At 48.2% G+C, this 21,180-nt stretch overlaps 1 long non-coding RNA gene across 5 annotated transcripts; it reads right to left on the minus strand.

Moving 5' to 3' along the window:
* Positions 1-16,528: 16,528 nt before the first annotated feature.
* On the minus strand, positions 16,529-19,242 carry LOC149337837 (uncharacterized). Of its 5 annotated transcripts, none has more exons than XR_016284434.1 (4): positions 18,544-19,177; positions 17,723-17,779; positions 17,178-17,610; positions 16,529-16,807 (listed from the first exon to the last, which is right to left on the minus strand). It is a non-coding gene; the product is annotated as an uncharacterized LOC149337837 (long non-coding RNA). The 5 variants fall into 5 exon arrangements; XR_016284433.1 differs by lacking the exon at positions 16,529-16,807 and having other exon boundaries at positions 16,816-17,343; positions 17,495-17,610; positions 18,544-19,242; XR_016284437.1 differs by lacking the exon at positions 16,529-16,807 and having other exon boundaries at positions 16,820-17,343; positions 17,460-17,610; positions 18,544-19,179.
* Positions 19,243-21,180: the final 1,938 nt, after the last annotated feature.

A 21,180-nucleotide genomic window follows, 5' to 3' on the forward strand; every position in this document is an offset into this window, starting at 1 on the left:
CTGCATGTAGCCCAGCACGAGGTTAGCCTTCGGAGAAAATAGTTTCAATATGTCTAATCCATGATAGCGATTTTGTCATGTGCAGGCCAAGATATTTGTATGATGATGCGTAGGCAACGGGGATAGAGTTGAGGTGGTAGATGGTCTTAATCTGGTTGCGAAGGCAAGAAAATGTCATGACTTTTACATTTGGTCATGTTTGAAGGCATGAGCCATGTTTCACACCAAAGTGAGCATTTAGATCTTGTTGGAGGGTGCACGTGTCGTCTTGCTTAATTATGGCGCGGAATACGACGCAATCATCGGCAAACAGTCTCAGTTTAGTTTTGATGTTGGAGGGCAGATCATTGATGTCAATTAGGAACAGTAATGGGGACAACACGGCACCCTGAGGGACACCGGATGTCGCGCTCGAGAGAGGAGATGTGTAATTGTTAGCGCATGTGCACTGAACACGTCCTTTCAAGTAGAGCTCTAACCATTTCAGAAGGGTATATGCTTGGGCTTGTTGGATCATAACTGCAAGGTGAAAAACGTAGCGCAAAGAGACAAGGACACAGAAAGACGGACAACACACGGCGCTAACTTCCAACAATGGTTTATTTCAGAAAGAAAGGTGGTTTTATAACGACATCACGACCAACACGCCGTCAAACCATGAGCTAGCAAAGCGTATCAGCCAGATATGCGAGCTCTTTCGCCATCAATGATACAGAGAGAAAGCCTATGCGCTTTCTCTGTGGACATAAAAGATCTGTATTATTCCATTCCGCATGATGCTTTGTTATCCTGTATTGAAGAATGTATAGACCAGCAAGGGCCGATTGCTTTTCAAAATGCTTCTGGCATCTCGGTGAATGGATTTATAGAACTTTTGAAATTATATCTCAAGTCAACGTTCATAGTATGGGATGAAAAACCTTATCTTCAGAAAGATGGCATCTGTATAGGTTCCTGCATTGCACCCATCCTCAGCGATTTGTTTTTAGCCCGTTTGGACAGGTCTTTTGCTGATATTGTAAAAGATACCAATGTAATCAAGATTTTTAGGTACGTTGACGACTTTCTGATTGTTCTTAACAGTAATGACAGTTCCTTTAAGGATGACGTTCTTAATGTTCTCACCCTTTTTCGTAACCATTTTAGTCCTCTTGAACTAACGTTTGAACTACCTGAAAACAGGGTTATCCAATTCCTTGACATCAGCATTACAATGCATCATGACCGGACGTGCTGGATGTTCAAACCTCGCGGCGAAAAACCATTGTTACCTTTTCATTCAGCCCATTCTAAGCTCGTAAAAAGATCTATTGCTAGCCTTTCATTTTTTAATTCTCTGAAGAAGTCTTGTCCGCACCTCATGCATGAAAGTTTTTCTCAGCAGTGCAAGAGGCTTGAGAATGCTGGATACCCTTCCCATGTCCTAGTGTCTGTGGCGGAAGGTGTTTTGAAAAAAGTCTGCAATAAAAAAGGCCAGGATAACCAGGAAGCCATGAGTAAGAAAGAAAAAGTTGCCGTCATTCCTTATTTTCATAAGTTTTCCCATAATCTCAAAAAAATAGCGCAACGTTCGGGAGCTAGAGTGGTTTTTTCCGCGCCTAAGAAGTTGAGTCATCTGTGTACGAAACATTTCAAAAAATCTAAAAAGGGTGTTGGTTCTACGAAAAAACATAGGAAAAAGTTTGTCAATTGTATTTAAAATGTCATTTATCAAATTCCTCTTTCCTGTGGCAAGCAGTATGTAGGGCAAACTGGCAGATGCCTGAATGATAGGCTTCGAGAGCATGGGCCTGACGTAGATGATATGCGTGGAAAAGGGTTGTCAGCCCACTGCCGGTCGTGTCACTGCATACTGCTTCTTGAACAATGCTTGGTTTTAAAAGTGCACTATAACCGGTTGACACGAGAAATCATAGAAGCGGAATGGATATCACTTTTGAAAGATGATTGTGTTAGTACCCCCTCTGTATCATTGATGGCGAAAGAGCTCGCATATCTGGCTGATACGCTTTGCTAGCTCATGGTTTGACGGCGTGTTGGTCGTGATGTCGTTATAAAACCACCTTTCTTTCTGAAATAAACCATTGTTGGAAGTTAGCGCCGTGTGTTGTCCGTCTTTCTGTGTCCTCGTCTCTTTGCGCTACGTTTTTCACCTTGCTCTAACCATGATAACAGTTTTTGTGTTAAACCAAGGCCGGACAACTTTATCAACAAGTGATTATGGGGGACATGGGGCCCTCAATTATGGGGCCCTCGAAAAATCTAAAAAGATGGAATCAATCTGGTAATGGTCGTCCATGTACTGTAATCGGTCATGAGTAAATATGGCTAGGTGTGTTTCACATGAATGTAGCTTCTGAAACCGTGCTGTTGAGGACAGAAGTTAATTGATTCAAGGTGTGCCATAAGGTTAGATGCTATGATATGTTCAAACAGTTTTGAAGGAATACTAGTCGGGGATATTGGGCGATAGTTAAATGGGCTTGAGCGCTCGCCTGATTTAAAAACTGATATTTGGGATTTTTTCCAGTCGTCAGGTACGTTCCCAGTGTCCAGTGATTGAGAAAAGATTACGCAGAGCATGTGGCTCGACAATGATGCGGTGTTTTTTAACAATTTGCTGTTTATTTTGTCGCAGCCACCTGATACTGATAGCGGAACTGAGCTAATGAGGTTTGATATGTACTGTGCATTAATTTCTGTTTCTGTCATGGGGTGTGAACGAATACTAGGTGTGTGATTGACAGGGGTGATGCTGGCGGGTGTGAAAACAGAAACGAAGTAGTTGTTTAGTGGGTTCGCGCATTTTTCAGGGTCAGTAGTGTCGCCACCGGGATCTGCGAGTTAGATTTGGTTAGGACGGGATTTGTTCAATAGAAGACACCAGAATTTGTCCGGGTTGCATCGCAGAATTGAAAGCAAGTCAGATGTCCGGAATTTCTTCTTAGCCTCAGCTAGCTCCTTTAGGTACTGTTTTACGCATAAGTGGCACCGGTCCCATTTTTCAGGATTGTTACTCTCCTTTGCAGTCCTGTAAAGACGTCTTTTGCGATTGAGTAGATTTGAGGCGTTTATTAAACCAGGGGTTGTTATTGTCAGATTTTGCCAGAATTGTAGGAATGTATTAGTTTTTTAAGTTCACTAATGTGTTCTTGAACAACTCCCAATTAGCATTTACCGTGCGAGATAAATAAGAACTGTGGAAAGTTTCCAAAAACTAATCAAGTCTGTGATTAATGCTTTCAAAGTTTGCTGTTGTGATTAGTTTTCTTGTGGGTGATTGTTTTTTGATAGCTAACGAAATGGTAATGGGAAGCAGGTTGTGATCGCTGATACTGGGCCGGAGATTTATACCTTTTACATTATCGGGGGATGACATCACCAGGAGGTCTAGAGTGTTATCGTCTCTAGTAGGCCTAGGCCATGATACCTTTTGCTGGAAGTAATTCTAGCACTCGGTCGATAAATTGTCCGGAGTCGGCTGACGAACCATTTGAGATAGACATGAGAGACCAGTTGATATTAGGGTAATTTAAGTCGCCAAATAAAAAGATAGGTATGCCAGGAAATGTATTTTCAGTATCGGTTAGAGCCTAATCTAAGAAATCACAGAAGGCTGGGATTACGTCAGGTGGCCGATAACATATGCCAGAGATCGCCTTGGAAGGCGCATTGTCGATTCGTGTCCATGTAAGTTCCAAGTTTTCGTCATGACGTATGAGTGAAGATGATAAGCGCTTTTCCACTGCCATGAGAACTCCCCCTCCCCTCCGATAGTTCCTATCTCGTCGGTATAAAGTCTAATTTGTGTTACAAGAAGAAACTTCATTGTCACTAATGTTATCGTTCAGCCAGGTCTCGGTTAAGAGTAGGATGTCAGCGTCAATATCTCGGACGAAGCTTAGCAGCCGATTCTGCTTAGGTATGATGTTATGTATGTTGGCGAGTGCGATGTTAAGACTTGTACATGACAGTGTTTGGTGCCGGGATGGGAATACGGGAAGCCGAACTGACCGTCAATTATTGATATGCGAAGCAGTATCGCTAGCAGAACTGCTTGAGGGAATGATTATTGCAGTGGTCTTGGTGGTTTCTATCACGCTGTTAGAAATGGTGTTGAAAGCGTAACATTTGTCGCCAACGTGAGGCTTGTCGAATCGAAGTTTGAAGGGGCATTTCTGTGGTCGGATAAACTGCAATAATTTTGATCGTGCCATCCGTGTGGGAGAAGCAAACTCTTCCCTGATTGCAGTTTTGGTGCCTTTTAGTTTAGTTGCACATGCCAGGATGTTTTCCTTAGTTTTGAAATGAGTGAATTTAACTATTATCGGGCGATGCTTCGATTCCGAGAATTTACCTATGGGATGCGTGTAGCAATTCCAGCACCATTGCTCGAGCAATGGTGCTGAAATCAAGATGAAGATTCAGTTTGTCCGCATACAGTGTTAATATTTCTTGTTCTGAATCTTGCCATGTCTCGTCTTTGGTGCCATTTAAGCCAATGAAAACAGGATTATTTCTGCGTAGCCTGTTACTTGCATCAGTGCTTGCCGCTTTAAGAACGGCAATATCTTTCTTGATCTGAGCGGTAGCGCTATGTTCAGAGGTAGGCGTTGGGGGATGTGTTGATTCTAGTGCCGCAACGCGGTTTGTTACGGACACTAGTAATTCATTGTGGGAGGATTGTGCGGTTTTAAGGTGTTGAATTTCGTGCAGGATAGTTGGCTGGTTTTCCTGTATTTGTTTTATTGTTTCCATCAAAGACTTGAATTCGGCCGAACTGGAAGGGCCCGGATTAAGCTCGACATTGCCAGAAATCAACACCACCAGTTCAAAGAGCATTTCTGCGAGCATTTCTGCGCCGCAACAAGCACTAGTCAACAGCCTTCGCCATATCAAGTTGTCGGAGCACGACACCGCAATCAAGCAACTGCTGCGACATTCTTTAGACAGGCTTAAATAACTAACCTGAAACGTGAGAAGGACGTTCGACATTTTTCCTTGAGCGGTGTCGCGCCCTGTCTGGTCCGCGTCGGCGAGTGGCTTAACGCCTGCCGAGTCCCGTGACCGATGACGTGATTGAAGATTGTTGCGAGATGAAGTGGGATCCGAGCGCCAAATCTGGAATGCAGTGCCACGGCAAGAAGACGGATGCCGTCTGGGGAATAGACGCTTTACAGCGCGGGAGCATGGGCGCCGCCATATTTGGTCACATGACCATTCCGCCATCGCTGGCCTTCGGGCCTTCTCGTTTCGACGGCTGCCGGCGCGCAGGTGTCCGGCTGCAAGACGCTTCTCCGGCTCTCACTTTGGATAACGAGCTGCCGGACAGCACGAAAATTTCTTGCGCATAGAACGTGTTGGTGCTGGAAAATGTTTGCCTCAACCAGCTGATTTACTTGTCTCCTTCAGACTGCCGGCATCGGCTAGAATGTGTCAACATACCGCGGTCAGCTACCTGCATGTTCATATTTATTCAATCAATTCACCACGTAACAATATCTGTGGACCGCATAACTTGTTGTCAAACTGTAGATTAAAAGCGGGCCAATGCCTGCAAGCGTGCTTTTTAGAGCTCGATATTTTTGCCGAATGGAGCAATATGTGTTCACAGCTATCAAGAACGTTCGCTGCTCAGCACTGTGCATGCGACTTACAGCCGAACGTCCACGTGCGTGTGATGACCGGCCGATTGTCTAGATATTTACTTTATCCTCCGTTAACATTCCGGCTTCCAAAGGAAGAGTGTGGATGCTTTTCAAGGACCCCTTCAGAAGCTCAGCGATGTTTGACTGTGCTCTCTTGCTAAGTAAAACTGAAAACTGCTCAGAGTTCAGCACCCGCAGATGTAAGCAGTCGGAATAAGCTGGAATATTCGAAGCCCTGTCATGATAAATTTTACCGTTGTCCCGTGCATTAGCGCACTTCTGTAGAGCTTTGCACTGGGTGACAGAACTGCATGTCGAAACTCCTTCTTTGAGGACTTTTGCAAACGCTCAGTGGCCGCTTCCAGCGTTAAGACGGCACGACAGTTTAGTGAGCATCGTGCTGACGCCATGGAAGCACTTATTGCAAAGGTATGAAGAAGCACCGATCATTCGATGTATTGGATCAGTGTTTGTTGAAGGTGAGAAAGGTTACAGGCATATGTACGCTCGTTCTGCCATTCCTGCAGCTACTGCTGACATTGAATTAAACTGGCGCGCGGCGTTTGTGATGTTTATTTTTTTCGTGGAACAACACATTAACGTTCTGTTCTGCTTGGAAGCAACATGAACTCGCAAGACAGCTCCTCCAAAAACGGCGGTAATTGTTTCGCGGTTTCGTTTATGTAACAAGCGCGTCTATTTTTCCGACATTACACCGCAGGGATATGAGATCTAGATATTAATTCAACAAACAGCTAAATTCATTCACCGCTAAATAAATTCAACAATACGCATGACATCCGTATCACAGTTGGGTTGTTTAAGAGTCACTTGACGTTCGTACACAAGCTGTGCAATAGCGTTTCGCACTGCGCGGTGATGCTGCTAGCACCGGCTTCGAAGGCCAGAAGTGGCAGACCTCCTAGTGGCGCTATCTGTCATGGACAGAGCGAACTGCTCTATGTAAACGGTCTATATGGCGTGCCGGTTTGGAAGCGGGAAATTTAGAAGCAGGCGGGCGTTGATAGGTTCCAGGAAGGGCATGTGATGACAGGTAGCCAGCATGGCAGCGCCTGAAACTTGAGAAGGGCGTTCAACATTGTTCCTTGAGCGGTGTGGCGCCCCCTGGTTGGTTCATGTTGCAAATTTAAACGGCGCAAAGGACACGAACACAGTAAATACAGGGTGTATAGAATGAACGCCTACTACCAACTGAGTTTTTTCATCTTTTTAATACGCCAGTGGATTACAGCACCCAAAACAGCGTATTCGGAAAAAATACAGAATCTGAATACAATGACAGATTGTCAGGTTCTACACGTGGCACCGGATCGCATAGAATTCTGTTTCAACCGCGTCTTCAGCGTATAGTGTGGCTTCTCTTGAGCCGTACATTCTGCAGTGCTGTTGGTCGCTATTCCATCAAGAAACCTCCTGCGCATTCCGCTACGGCAACGACTCTTTCTTTCTGGGCTCTCCAAGCTGTCCAACCTCGCGGCGACCGCAGGGAAGATGAGCACGCAGTTTTCGATGACAAGCGCGTGTGCTGTCTGGCTTCTCTCGAATTCCAGCTGCTCAAATTTAATGTAGTCAAATGTGCGTGCTCCAACTCTTCCATCCATCTGTGAACGCTAGTGCTTGTGCACAGGCCCAAGGAGGCCGCTGGAGCTTTCGCCTGGAATGATTAGTACTGGTGCAGAAACTTAGCCCTGAAGATCCGTCTTCGGAGAGTGAGGGATTCTGTTTTCTAGCGGGTAAACCTGGAAAACACCGTAGTTCTTTATAACGCACGCCAGCTTACATTTAACAAGTCGCATCCGAGGTTATTCACCGGAGCCAATCATTATGCGTTTGATTGTTAGCGCCTACGTCTTGCTGATAAGCGCATGGAAGCTTGTGGATCACTACTTTAATACATGAGCCAGCATTTCTCGGTGATTGTGATGTAACTTGCTGCGACTACGCTGTGCGATTTTGGAGGTGTTCAGCGCACGTAGAAGTAGCGCCACAAACAGTTACCGCAAGTGCTATGCTTGGTTAATGCATATCCTTCTTGTACATCACCTGTCATGAATAAACATTTGAGACAGCCACGCTTCATTTCTGCTTACACTTGATACACCCTGTATGCTTGCTTGGGGAAAGTGAGATATAGCGCTGCTTTGTGTGCACGCTGTTATCTTCACCAAGGCTTGGCGCTCAGTTTTTCAAACTGCTGCGCTGGCTCTTCTACGCCTATTATTACTACGCTCGTCTCCTTCGAGGCTGCATGAAGTCTAAACAGAGGTGGAGGGGAACCCTATCGGTTGTGGGGATAGCGGTACGCCAGTCCGCATGCGTTCATGGACACCAACCTGAGGGGCTTTATGGACCGACGCACTGGCGGCCGGCTATTCCGCTATCCCATAACCGATAGGGCCCTCCTCTATTCTGCCTACGAAAGGCCAAGCCTTCAACTTGGCCCTTGGTGAAACGCGGTGTGTGGGGGAGAGGCGCACACAGACTTTAAATTTTACTTTATTGCTGTTTTTCTCGCGCTGATGGAAGGGAGGATTAGTAACTGAATTGGCGCCCTGCATGTATCATTGCAGTGTGTGTTCGTTCACGCTCAAGGCAGCAGGAAAGGGTCGTTATCACTTGCGCGAGAAGCGACCAGACTAATCTCGATTGTTCGCAGCCATGAAATTTTTCCAGATTACCGTAGATGATCTTGACCTGTTATCTGGAAGTTTCTTTGCCGGCTTTAAATTGAGCGATGCCGCGAGCGGCGGACATTCGTAGTTCGACGACTGACGAGCACCCCAAGCAACCACAGATATCCGTCGGACGTACGAGCTAGATCCGAACGTCCTTTGCCGAGATCGGACGTCCATCGGACGTACGAACACACTCCGATTTCGGATGTCCGTATTCGTACATCCGCCGGACGTACGGACAGTGTCCACTTTTGTACATCCGCATGAGAGACAAGGTGTACGTCCGAAGGATGTAAGGCCGAGTATTTTCCCAGGCCATGAGTATGGACGTTTTTTATTTCACAGAAAATTCGCGTCTTTCGTGTATGTATACTGTTTTATTTGCATCAGTTGGAGGGCTTAGACGCGAACATGGAGGAAGGAAAACTAAGGAGAGGCCCTTCGTATTCCCAATGCATTTTGGGCTTTTGGGCCGGCCCGATCCCGTGCAGTGCACTACTGCCAACTCGGTTCGTCGGGGAACGGCGGCCGCTTGCCACCGCGCGCCGCGCTCCTCCCGCTAGAGGCGCTAGTGATGTTATGGCATGACGTCATACCAGGAGCGAGAGACGGGCTGCCAACTCGGCTCGTCGGGTAACGGCGGCCGCTTGCCACGGTGCGCCGCGCTCCTCCTGCTAGAGGCGCTAGTGACGTTATAATGTGACGTCATACCAGGAGCGAGAGACGGGCTGCCAACTCGGCTCGTCGGGTAACGGCGCCCGCTTGCCACGGTGCGCCGCGCTCCTCCAACACCACCTAGAAGACTGAAGGCCCCCGCGTCGCCTCCTCGCACAAGCGTCTACGTCACCAAGCTCAGATCCTCACTCGGATGGAACGCTAGCCTGGTGGCGGGAGCGGACGCATGTCGGACCGCCTCCCGCATTGTGGGCTAATTTTACCAGGTTAAAACGGACGTGGCCCAACCATTTTTGGTGTGCGAGGAAAGCAAGATATCCGACGCATCTGGATACCAACTTCAAAACGGTAGGCCAATTTTGCGACTTTTTATCGAGTTGTAAAATTCGCAAGCGACCCGCCGCAGCTAAGCCTAACGAGACGAAGGCCTCCGCTAGACCAGCGCCGAGACAGAAGCCGACGGAGGGATGCTCGCTAGTCCAAGCGGGAGCGGAAACGCTCCCAAGGGCGTGCAAAGCGAGGATTCACAGTGCGAGGATTCTCACATGGAAGACGAAGTTTCTGAGGACGAAAGTTCTACCGAAACGTGCCGGGAACGCGCGAGCGACGCCAACACGGACGCGGAGGAAAACGACAACGATGGCGCGGATAACTGGACGCCAGTTATGCGGGCCAGGGCGCGACGACGAGAAAAGCTCAAACAAGCAAAAGAAGAAAAGAAAGCCAGAGCGGAAGCCAGGAGGCTACAGACGCCAGTCGGACGGGACGCAGCGGCCAATTTGGAGAAGACAGGCGCCATCGCGGAGGGTACCACCGCTACCTAAGACCGACGTGAAAGTTATTATAAGACCTAAGCAAGGACTGCAACTGAAACAGTTTCCACACTTTCTCATCTCGAAAGCAATCCAGGCGGCTACCGGCCACCACTAAGCATGCGGAGGAGAGAACTTCATTACCAGAATCCGACCTCGATCCAACATAATCATCACAAGCACGCCATCTGAAGAGACGGCAAGTCATGCATTACATTTTGAGTGCAGCAGCAAACACCCTTTTAAACAACTTGTGCAAAGCAGCAAACGATAAGTTAGCAAATGACAAGTTGTCTGCCGCAAAGGCAAAGCGAAAAATTCAAACTGTTAAAAGTTGAGGTGTCATTTATGCAGTTTTGTTTACACGGTATGGTTAGTAAAAAAAAATACCTTTTTCTCTCATCAATGTCAAATAAAATGCCCTTCATCCTACCTACATTCTCAAGATGGTTTCTCGTGTTCTAATCTGTTTCTGTTCTGTGTCACGAAAAATTGTGCACGCCTGGTTTTGCAGGCTTGAAGCAATAGTATGTGCCAAAGCAGTGAAGTGTATTCGCAGAAAAGTTACTCTACCAACTTTTTTCTGACACTGACGTGCATCACATTTATGTGCACTTTTACCAAAATGTATTCTTGTACACCGACAAGACTGTCAAGCTGTGTACAATAAACGACCCTGTATTGCTGCTGAGCAGAAATGAGTGTCATTTTATGAGTGTTCATTTCTTCCACCTTGAACTCTTGACATTGTAGTTTCGTGTAATGTCAAATTTTGCCATTTTCATAACATCCCTGATAGGGCTTTTGAAACTGTAAACAAAAAACATCAGGAAGTGTTAACTATATTATAATCGTGGCGGTAGGTTGAAAAGTGAATAGCTTATACTTACGTGACAAAGAGGTGATCCCCAACAGTGATGATAAAATTTTAATCTATCGCATCCAATTAGTCAGAAACTGTTTCTTACATGTGTAAGCATGCAAAACGCCTCCTTAAGGCACGAGGCTACAAACCGTGGCGATTTTTCCCGTCCAAGCTTCGTACATAACTGTAGATACGACATTTTAGTCAGTTCCTACGTGTAACAAGAGCCAGCGAATTTAGTTTTATTTTGCGGCAACGCGCCGCTTACATGCAGTATCGGGCGAGGTGAAGCCCACTTTCAGGACGATCTGACCTGCGTGACGTCACGCCGCCGTGTGGGGGCCTTAAGTCTTCTAGGTGGTGTTGGCTCCTCCCGCTTGAGGCGCTAGTGACGTTATAGCGTGACGTCATACCAGGAGCGAGAGACGGGCTGCCAACTCGGCTCGTAGGGTAACGGCGGCCGCTTGCCACGGTGCGCCGCGCCCCTCCCGCTAGAGGCGCTAGTTACGTTATAGCGTGACGTCATACCAGGAGCGAGAGACGGGCTGCCAACTCGGGTCGTCGGGTAACGGCGCCCGCTTGCCACGGTGCGCCGCGCTCCTCCCGCTAGAGGCGCTAGTGACGTTATAGCGTGACGTCATACCAGGAGCGAGAGACGGGCTGCCAAATCGGGTCGTCGGGTAACGGCGCCCGCTTGCCACGGTGCGCCGCGCCCCTCCCGCTAGAGGCGCTAGTTACGTTATAGCGTGACGTCATACCAGGAGCGAGAGACGGGCTGCCAACTCGGCTCGTCGGGTAACGGCGGCCGCTTGCCACGGTGCGCCGCGCTCCTCCCGCTAGAGGCGCTAGTGACGTTATAGCGTGACGTCATACCAGGAGCGAGAGACGGGCTGCCAACTCGGCTCGTAGGGTAACGGCGGCCGCTTGCCACGGTGCGCCGCGCCCCTCCCGCTAGAGGCGCTAGTTACGTTATAGCGTGACGTCATACCAGGAGCGAGAGACGGGCTGCCAACTCGGCTCGTCGGGTAACGGCGGCCGCTTGCCACGGTGCGCCGCGCTCCTCCCGCTAGAGGCGCTAGTGACGTTATAGCGTGACGTCATACCAGGAGCGAGAGACGGGCTGCCAAATCGGGTCGTCGGGTAACGGCGCCCGCTTGCCACGGTGCGCCGCGCTCCTCCCGCTAGAGGCGCTAGTGACGTTATAGCGTGACGTCATACCAGGAGCGAGAGACGGGCTGCCAACTCGGGTCGTCGGGTAACGGCGCCCGCTTGCCACGGTGCGCCGCGCCCCTCCCGCTAGAGGCGCTAGTTACGTTATAGCGTGACGTCATACCAGGAGCGAGAGACGGGCTGCCAACTCGGGTCGTCGGGTAACGGCGCCCGCTTGCCACGGTGCGCCGCGCTCCTCCCGCTAGAGGCGCTAGTTACGTTATAGCGTGACGTCATACCAGGAGCGAGAGACGGGCTGCCAACTCGGGTCGTCGGGTAACGGCGCCCGCTTGCCACGGTGCGCCGCGCCCCTCCCGCTAGAGGCGCTAGTTACGTTATAGCGTGACGTCATACCAGGAGCGAGAGACGGGCTGCCAACTCGGGTCGTCGGGTAACGGCGCCCGCTTGCCACGGTGCGCCGCGCTCCTCCCGCTAGAGGCGCTAGTTACGTTATAGCGTGACGTCATAGCAGGAGCGAGAGACGGGCTGCCAACTCGGGTCGTCGGGTAACGGCGCCCGCTTGCCACGGTGCGCCGCGCCCCTCCCGCTAGAGGCGCTAGTTACGTTATAACGTGTCGTCATACCAGGAGCGAGAGACGGGCTGCCAACTCGGCTCGTCGGGTAACGGCGGCCGCTTGCCACGGTGCGCCGCGCCCCTCCCGCTAGAGGCGCTAGTTACGTTATAGCGTGTCGTCATACCAGGAGCGAGAGACGGGCTGCCAACTCGGCTCGTCGGGTAACGGCGGCCGCTTGCCACGGTGCGCCGCGCTCCTCCCGCTAGAGGCGCTAGTGACGTTATAGCGTGACGTCATACCAGGAGCGAGAGACGGGCTGCCAAATCGGGTCGTCGGGTAACGGCGCCCGCTTGCCACGGTGCGCCGCGCTCCTCCCGCTAGAGGCGCTAGTGACGTTATAGCGTGACGTCATACCAGGAGCGAGAGACGTGCTGCCAACTCAGCTCGTTGGGTAACGGCGGTATGGTGACTAGAGGGGGAGGTTGCAGCTTCGGCGCGGGCGAGCTGAAGCAGGCATTCAGGACGCAGCGGCGGCGCTGCTTTGGGCAGTTAGATCGCCTCGCAGGCAAGATGCGCAGAGGCGCGATTGGTCAGCCCTCATCGCGGCATTTTATGCGCGCGCTTAGACTGCGCCTCAGTTATTGTTTTTGCATGCAGTATAAGCTTTTTTTTGCAGATTTATGTTCTCTGTGCAAACTATACTGGAAAATAAAATTACGAACATAACCTGGACGCGTGATACGCAGAGCTGAAGCAACGGACCCAACCTGGTCAGCTAAAGGATATGAAGGTCACTTGTGGACTTAAAAGATTGCTTGTATTTTATTTTTGTTGCCTATAACTTTTTTTAACTGGTCATGGATCAGTGCATCAGTTTATGGAGTCTACTTATGAAGACACTTGTAGCCCACTGAAAATAAATGCATAGCGTCCGCGAGAGACTGCAGTAGTACAAGCAACGGCCAGAAATAGAAACCGTTATTTACATTGAGGCATTTGCAGATCACAGAACTTTTATTTACATTGAGGCATTTGTAGATCACAGAAATTGAACAATATATGTACAGGCAACAAAGCAAACTATGTAACACGTCGTAGTTTTAGCAGCCGCGCCTTCTCTCTTTTTCCTTGTATGTTTTTGTTCTCAGCCTGAACAAGGAAATACAATCTTGCAATGGCATAAAATTTGATTGCAGAATTCGTCACCTCTTTGTTGTGTTCAGGACAGCCAACAAAGTTCAGCTGATTTTTTGCCAAGCATGATACAAGATCCATAATGCTGTTTCCTTTGAGCTTGTTAAAGCTGAAACAATGAGTAAATGAATCCTTCATCTTCAAGATGAGCGTTTCAAGCTCCTTGTAAGGATACAGCAACCCTCCTCTATCCACCTCCATATTTAAACAGGCTTCATTGAGACGGTCATATCTAGTGGCTGAGCAAAGCAATGATTTGGCACAATCCTCACACTTTGTGTTCTTCGACATCTTGCGGGCAACATATCCAGCCACATAATATGTGATGCGGGCATCACTCTTGATTGAAACAAGACAAGTGTGGTCGGGCAAATTGTTGGTGCTTTTAAGCACATCGTGCACTTCATTAAGGCACCCAATGTCCATGAGCTCATCGAGCTTGTTAATTATATTGTTTGACGCACCGGCGTCGGCAGACAGCAAGCTCTTGATCATGCCTGGAGAGACATTTCCGCCAGTAGGTGCCTTTGCCAAGCTGCAAGCTGTCGGTGTTGGATGATCATTGCATCCAGACATTTGTCGCAGGATTCCAAACATATTTTTTAAAGGGTCCTGACTGAAACGAGCAGTCATCAGGTATTTGTAACCAAGCTTGACAGTAGCATAGTCAAGGAGGGATATAGTACTGGCAAGGGTTACTCGAAGACCCTCTGCGGTTGGACCACTAAGAAAGCCCAGTTTGCCGACTTCATTCTTCTTGTAAAAGCTACAGTAGCAGTAGTTGACCCAGTGCTGCACATGCTTTTCACTTGTTCTTTATATGTATAAAGGCCCTTCAGAACTTCGTCGCTGAAAAGAGCACAAGCAAAATTTATCTCCATTTTTTCAAAGCCATTTGGCTCAATCACCGCCCGTGTAACATGTGGCATTGCTCTGAGCCTCACATCTCTGTTGTCACACTTCCATGCCTCCTTGATGACATCCATTCTCACCCTCCCTTCTGGTGTTTCAAGGCCTTTTGAAACAGAGTTGTCGACACACTTCAGTAGATGCGGAAAATCAGAGAGAAAGTGTAAACTTCTCCCAGAATCTGCAGGGTGCTGCACCTTGCATACCGTCCGCTTTGCAGACCGTTTCACCCCAAGTGCATGCCACATGCTTCTACTCCACGAGGCACCGTCTGTGGTGACAAAGTCCACGAAAAGGCCGGACCTCTTTGCAGCTAGCGTGGCATCAACAACAATCCTTGAAAGCAGATCTGCCTTCACGTTACTGTGTGAGCCAAATACTCCAAGGATTTGCTGAAAATCTCCGGAAAACGGCTGGAAAAGCACTACCAAGCCACGATCGCAGGTCTCCTGGCTCTGGGTTTGTGAAGAGTATGCACCAAGGTCAACAAACCTTTCAATAATTCCTGTGCTCGTTACCTTTAAGTTTTCAGACAGTTTCATTTCATCTATTAGGATGCCTCCATGCGGGTGGTACTCATCCATGGATTTAGTCCATTCCGCAATTGCACTGAATATGTTTTCATTGAAACCAAAGCTGCTTCTGTAATTCTTGGTGTATTTTAGGAGGCAGCTTTTACTTGGCAGAACCATTACTTTATGTTTACGAATGTGTTCATACAACTTGGGGCTCTTCATTCTCATTACAATACATTCAAGAAGCCACTCTTCATTGTACTTCATCCCCTGAGTGCCTTTCCTCCTGGAAGCATCAGAGCATACCTTCACCTGCTGCTGTTGCTTTAAAGAGCAACTCCGGCGATTTTTCGATGAGCATCGATCGAAATGAAATTTTAAGTCTGTATTCTTTATGGTAGTGTGATGCCTCATGTAAAATTTCGCACCTAAAAGCGGCGTAGTTTTTCTGCAAGCGAGTTTTGAAGACAAGCGCTCCTCGACGCGAGCGGCACCCACTGATCGAGCAACTTCTACAGTCCACCCTGTACTCTGACGTCACCGGCGTGGCGGCGTGTCAAGCTGGTCGGGCGCGCGCTGGCGCTCGCAGTGCAGAAGAAAACTGAAAATTGGTTTTGAGGAAAGTAAATGACGCAGTAATGGACACCCGAACCGCGACGTAAGGGAGGAGTGAAAGAAGAAAGGAAGAAAGAGGTCCGTAGTGGAGCTCTCCGGAATTATTTCGACCACCTGTGCAATTTCGCGCCATCTCAACGTGCCTGATGTGATTTGTACGCCAGAGTGATAGGTCACGACAACTTCTGTAGTGCTGTGGGGTGCACAAATTCTTGATCTGTGACAACGGGCGTGATCTAGCGTAGGTTTCCTAGCGATAAGAACCTTCGCGACAAGTTGGTGAGAGCTGTCCGCCGTGTAAACTGGTCTTCTAGCTTGTGCTCGGAACGTTTCGTGCCAGATTGCTATGAAGACAGCGTGTACTTCAAAGAGAGCTTTGGATTCGCTAAGACTTCGTTCAACTGGCGCTTGAAAGCATATTCTTACCAACGTTAGTCGAGTACAACCCACGAAACACGAAAAGCGCTAATAGACGTCTAAAAAAAGTCTCGGAAGAAAAAGCTTGACATCTAAAAGAAGTTTCATCTAAGCAGTTTTTTAGACTTCGACGTCTACTAGCCCTCTATTAGCTCTGCTAACGCTACGCTTGTATACGGCTAGAAAACTTCTGAGGTAGAACTTTTTTAGAATTTTTTTAGACGTTCCTTTTTTTTCGAAATGGGTGCCTGTAATATCTTACGCATTTCAAGACTGATTTTTAGTGCTGCCTTTAAACCCTCTAAAGCTTTAAAAATGTTATAGTTCATTTTTCTGGTATACACTCAAAAATGAACTCAAAGCTGATTTGCAAAGACCGGAAAAATGAGCACACTTTTCAGTCACTGCATTTCTCTTTATTGAATCCAGTGCATACACCCACACAAAAAAAGAAAGGGACCAGGAAATTAATGTTAGAAGCCATGGAGGAGGTTGCTTCACTGGTTTGGCTGACATTACAACGGTAAGCGGGAAAGTGTCGAGCAGCAACCAATTGTTAAATCAAAAATTCATTCGGCCCCAGGCCTTGTTCACAACGGATGCGTTGACGATCAAGTTGCTGTGATGTGGACGGCAATGAAGAGATCGCTAGGTGTTCCAAACATCGCTTTTCTTGCAAGGAGGATGCCAACTAGACGGTATACAAGGGGAAGTCAAATCCAGCTCTGTTCGGCAGCCTGCAGAAGTGAAAAATATTAGAGTAACCAAAAGCACAGTCAGTCAGGTGCATGTAGAATGGCCAATGAGGAGTCGGAAGCAAATAAGACCAGGAAATGGCAAGGAGTGACAGCACAGGGAATAAAATAAGCTAACCAAAAACATATATGCATATGATGTCATTGCAAGCGGCATTTCAGCAGAGTGCTACGGCTCACCATAAACTCAAGAAGTCAACCACTGTGGAGGCCTTTAAGAGAAGCAAAATTCAAACAGCGTGCATGGACACTGAAAGCCAAGCAGTCAATAGCAAGTGCACTGCCTTACTGTGATGCACACTGTACTCACAGAACCTCCTAAGCTGCATCTCGCAAACAGGCTTTCTCTTACCTGAAAGAAGTGGCTGAATCAAAAGTGGTTGATGGTTGACATCTTGCACCGTCGCACGAAATCATAGAAGAGATGCTGCTGTCCTGGTAATGCCTGCATCACTTCAGTATACACAAGAGATGCGTTAAATATTGGACCTAACCTTGACAGCCACACAGGGGCACATCTGAAAGATAAGACAAATAAAAGTGCGTGTGTATAAGGCTCTTAACACTGCATTGCCAAACAAGCCCTTTCTAATCTGTACGATGAAGCTCAAACAGCGGGCAAGAGATTACTTACACCACTGCACAAGAAGCATTTGTCCAGATTCCCACCTCAGAACTGAAACAATCTCCAGGCCAAGTCTTCTGAACAACCAAGTACAAGGTGCTGCGATTCATTTGCGTGAAACTAGACCAGGTCCTTGCTCCTCCGGCCAACAGTTGGGGTCCTAAAGGACAAACACATAATGGGGCTTGTGGAATGAACATTAGCAAACAGCCTAGACCTATACAAGAAATCATGAAGTGAAAGAAAAGGTGTCAGCTGCAAAGCGTGCTTACCAAAACTTGAGAAGTTCAGCAGGCAAGGAGGTCCTCTGAAAACCATTGTTGAACAGCCTGTACCCAAAACGAAATGCACACAGTGAAGCAGGGACAACGCCAGCTGTGCACGGCGCAATGGTTTTCCAAAAAATAAAAGCTGCCACGCCTGCAAAGCGCCGTAGTACTTCACTGCACTGTCAAACAGCCGGCACACATACAGAGCAGCACCACTGAGTAAACTACCTTTGTGCCGGGGCTCTCAATCGTAATGAAATAAAAGCTTGACGCAGTTAAGATAACCAAAAACTGAAGGCACAGCGCACGAAGGACAGGACAGGTCCTTCGTGCCTTATGCCTTCAGTTTTAACAATGTACCGACTAGCCCAAACAAATACCTTAGTGAAGATAACCAAAGCCTTTTTAACGGGAGTTTCACTGACGGCAATCACAGCAAGGAGAATTGGAGCACACAGGTGGCCAGATGAGAGTCCTTGGCAAGAATAAAACCCTGCCAGAATGCAATAGAGCACAGACTTTGTCTAGGAAAAAATTCGCGCCTTATCAACGTACGCTTAAACAGAGCTGGTTGGTTTGAAGCTTTGTCACGTTCATATTGTCACCGCCTTGGTAAAGAAAGTAACTCGCATAGCCTAGCTGTATCCACTTAACAAAAGCTCAAATAGCACTTTGGTATGTAAAGCACTGGCTGATACTGTTTTGTGATTTGTAAACCAAAGGAGTGACACACTAGCCGACCGTTCAATCAGGCGCGTTAGAGGCTTAGCTAAAGCAAGGCCGACACTTCTTTCACCACAGAAAAGAAATGGAAGGTTACTTACTTTTGCGGAAAACGAGGCTCACATCTCAGTGCAAAACTGGTAGTAAACGATACCGCAGAAAAAGGGGAAACTGTTACTGCAGCGGCGTCAAGTGCCAACCAGCGCGGAAAAAAGTGCGCAGCGAAACGTACGCAGCATCCACTTTGCGCGCGTAGCTATCGCTAGCCTCTGCAACGCCAAATGAAGTACTAAATTTCTAAACGTAAAAATAAACAAATCATCAAAGAACCAAAAAAAAACAAACTGAATCTAATACTTTCATGTAAAACTAAGCACTTGCAGCTTGCACTAAGATTTATTTCTGCTTGAAACGGTTAAAACCACTGTGGCAAACTAGCCTGCATCGCCACCGTGCGGAGCGACACCAAGCAGCAAGCTGCGGCGTGACTGAAGAAAGACTATTGCCTCCAAGATCTGCCGACACGATAGCGCGCGGGTGACAAGCACGCGAGCGAGCTCGGCGAAGGCGGCGGGAAGGCATATGGGAAGGCGGCGTAGGCAGCGTACGCTGCGCCTGTCCATCCGCGTGCTGCCGCCAGCTAGCCGAGGGGTAACAGAGGCGTTCGCAACATGAAGCAAATTTTTTCGCTCGCGTAACTACCGTCGGCTTTCAGGGCCATTATATGTTACCTAAATCCAGCCTTACGAGTGGCGGCTTAGCTGCACTCGATGTGGAACGTGATTCGGGCTCCGTAGGAGAAAACGCGCTTTCAGTGTTCGAATACAAAGAGCGGTCTGTGGAGCGGCGCGCCTGCTCTTCGAAACGTCAAGCAGGAGAGCCATCTAATTTATGTGCCGTGATTTACAGCATGTTTAATCCACGGCGGCAACTCCCTGCTGATTGCTAGGCGCGTCTCATTGACGTGGTCTCAAGTTCCACGTGTTAGAAACAAGTCTAGAAAACATCTGACTTCAGATGTTTCACAGAAGTTTCACAGCAAACATCTGACTGCAGATGTTTAAGAGACGTCGCAGAGGAAACTTCTTCTTGTCGACATCTATGAGACGTTTGAACGCAGCGCAAGACGTTTGTAGTCATTTTTAGCTGTTCCGAGACGTTTGTAAGACGTTTTGTGTTTCGTGGGAACCGTCTATCGCAGCGGCCAGCTGAACGAAGCGCGGCCGTCAAGAGGAAGCGGTATGTTGGATTGTAGAACTGTAGCTGGCGTGAACTCATTTCCAAGAGCTCGCCGTCGAGACAAAGCTTCGCAGAGAGGACTGTTGGTGATGCATGCCCCTGTAAAGACGTTGTGCACCGCAGCAACGTTCCGGCAGCAGACTCTTTCATCAGGCTGGGTCGGCCGGCACTGGCCACACGAACAGCTGTTAGCGGGAGCATCCCATTAACTTTTGTTCTGACGACTGTGTCACAAATGCATGCACGAGAAATAACTCAAGTAATTACTTCTCCGAGTTCAGACCGTCTCCATGCTGCAGGTAACGCGGCCTGTGGTGTGACTCGGCTGGCTCGCGCGGCGGGGGATCATACCTGAAAGGCAACTCGTCCAGTCCAAAATCGTAGAATGAGTCGTCTTCTAAAGACTCGCTGGTCTCGGAAAAGCTGTCTTTCACGCTTTCAGTCATGTCGACAGCGCGCTCACGGTAGTTGTGATATCTTTGGAGACTTCACAGCGCGGCGAACCCGCTAGTGACGTCACAGTCAATACCGCACGAAGGCACCTCCCCGGTTTCGGTTTTGCGGTTTCGGTTTCGAATTTTGTGTTTTTTCCTTTTTAAAATATATTTTACGGTTGCTTTTGAAAACCTTGTACCGTACAATTACAGGAGGTTCTTGGGAACACAAAACAGTCATTAACTGAAAATGGCTGAAAAATCGCCGGAGTTGCCCTTTAAGGGTAAAGCAGAAATGCTTTGCTGAAGGTTTGAATGTGAAATGGATGCATTCTCTTCCTTCATAGTTTCCAAAGAGGATGTCAGTTTTCGCACCTTCTTCCTTTCGCGACGAAGCTGCATGTTACGTGTCACCAGCTTTTTGAACACAGTCAAACGATTATTTTTTTCCCCATCCTTCGGTAGGAGGCTTGATTTAGGAGAAGTTTGGTATCTGCACTGAAGGCACGGTCCTTCATTCTTTGATGCGCCGAAGCATTTCGCACTGTGCAGCCTGGCTCCATGAAATCTATTGTCACGTTGTAGTGACGGCAGTCCAGCGGTCAGGAAGACACCAGCCAGTCTTGGAAACGAAGCTCTTTATTTGGGCTGACTAGAGCCCGCAAAATAACTGAATCACTCGGCGGCGGCGTAAGCAACAAACGTGCTCGTCGGTCGTCGAACTACGAATGTCCGCCGCTCGCCGCATCGCTCAATTTAAAGCCGGCAAGGAAACTTCCAGATAACAGGTCAAGATCATCTACGGTAATCTGGAAAAACCTAGATGCAGCCTTTCATGGCTGCGAACATTCGAGAATAGTCTGGTCGCTTCTCGCGCCACGAACAAAAGTGATAACGACCCTTTCCTGCTGCCTTCAGCGTGAACGAACACACACTGCAATGATACGTGGCATTACCCCCCTTCCAAAGAAGCATCGTCTCGATGCTTTAAAACGAAAATAAACACGGACAATGAAAACTTCCAGTCCTTTAGCGTTCATAATATGGCTTCAGGCGTACGACATG

This window comes from Amblyomma mixtum, chromosome 7 (assembly GCF_055824585.1).
Source record: "Amblyomma mixtum isolate Tamu chromosome 7, ASM5582458v1, whole genome shotgun sequence".
NCBI classification, from domain to species: Eukaryota; Metazoa; Arthropoda; class Arachnida; order Ixodida; family Ixodidae; genus Amblyomma; species Amblyomma mixtum.